The 1520-nt window shown below is 41.4% G+C and overlaps 1 pseudogene; it reads right to left on the bottom strand.

Annotated features, from left to right (window-relative positions):
• Nucleotides 1-574: 574 nt before the first annotated feature.
• On the bottom strand, nucleotides 575-755 carry LOC125082813 (uncharacterized; annotated as a pseudogene).
• Between the last annotated feature and the right edge of the window lie 765 nt (nucleotides 756-1520).

The following is a 1520-nucleotide window of genomic DNA, read 5'->3' as shown; positions in this document are numbered from 1 at the left end:
GTGTGGGGTGGGAAGTCTAGGCTCACCTGCTTCTTTTATGAACTGTGGCCTCTTGAAATGAGCCTCTGGGAGCCAGTCTTTTCCGCTGCTGGGTAGGCTTTCTGAGTTGTGCCAGATGGCCATGGCGTTGAAACCCAGCACCAGGAGCACCTTGATTCACGTTGGGATGGTTCTGCTTGGAACTCTGTGGACTTGTCGCAGTGTTTTCATTTCTGTATACACTCTGTTACTGACATTAACTTTTTCTACAAGACAATGGCTGGCGACCATCTTCTATTTCCTAAGGCTCTATACATAATTTTAAAAGGAAAACTGTAGCTGCTTAGGTGATTCACCATGCAGGAACTCTTCATTTTATAGGACCCATTTTTTTTTTTTTTGTAACAGGAAGTAAACATGTGTTGCTAAGCTACTATGTCCACCAAAAAAAAAAAATCATATAGTAGAATCCATTGTACTCTTTGTGTTCTGTGAGAGTTGATGATTCTTTTATGCTAATTCTGCCCTTTTGTTCTTGACCTCCTTTACCTAAAGTTAATTAGAGTTTGGCCATAGTGTATTTGTTATAAACAGAAAGAAAAAGCTTAAATCATAATTTCACTTGAGAAAAATGGAAGTCTTCCTTCAACCTTCTCAAAGGAATTTAAAAAGCAATTATTGGCCCATTATTTTCAGTTCTGCATCTGTCTATCTATTAGCAATAATCACGCCTCGGATAAACCTCATTGGCTACGATACTGCCACTGCGCAAAGCTTGCATCTGTCTATCTATCAATCTGTCTATCATCTATGGTTCAAAGAACTTGAAAACATCTGATTTAATTTTATTATTGCAAAGGAAGAAATAAAGACTGCACGAGTAGATTTTAGGAGTTGCAAGTATCTCTTTCGATCTTCTGGGGATGAGGAATCTGTTTTCCACCTCTGAGAAAAATAAGGTAGGTAGAGACCATTTTAATATGCATCTGAAGAGGTTTAGGCTAGAGGAAAGCAAGAATGCAGGTCAGTTATTCCATTTTTCCAAGATCGAGATCTCAAAGTAAAAATGGATATCATTGTCCATGTCAGAGACCTTGACCCTCAGGGCAATGGGAGGGTCCTGATGTAATGGAATTGTTCCTTCTTCATATTTAATTTATATGAACTCACATATGCACAGATTTGATAAGGAGGGAGCCATTTTTTTAAAAGATTTTATTTGTCAGAGAGAGAGAAAGCGCAAGAAGGGGGAGCAGCAGGCAGAAGGAGAAGCTGGCTCCCCACTGAGCAGGGAGCCCAATGAAGATACTCCATGCCAGGACCCTGGGATCATGACCCAAAGGCAGATGCTTAACCGAATGAGCCACCTGGGCATCCCGGGAGGGAGCCATTTAAGTAGAGCTGGTCATTAGGCCTATCATTCAACCCAAGTTTCCACAGAAAACCAGGATGGGGGTACCAGAATTTATACTTCACAGGTGGGGTTTCTCCCATGCTCTCAGAGTAAACAACTCACCCCCCGGGTGTGAGTCTAGCAGTGT

The sequence above is a fragment of the Lutra lutra genome, chromosome 12, assembly GCF_902655055.1.
Source record: "Lutra lutra chromosome 12, mLutLut1.2, whole genome shotgun sequence".
NCBI lineage: Eukaryota > Metazoa > Chordata > Mammalia > Carnivora > Mustelidae > Lutra > Lutra lutra.
This window is presented reverse-complemented; position numbering and strand designations above follow the sequence as displayed.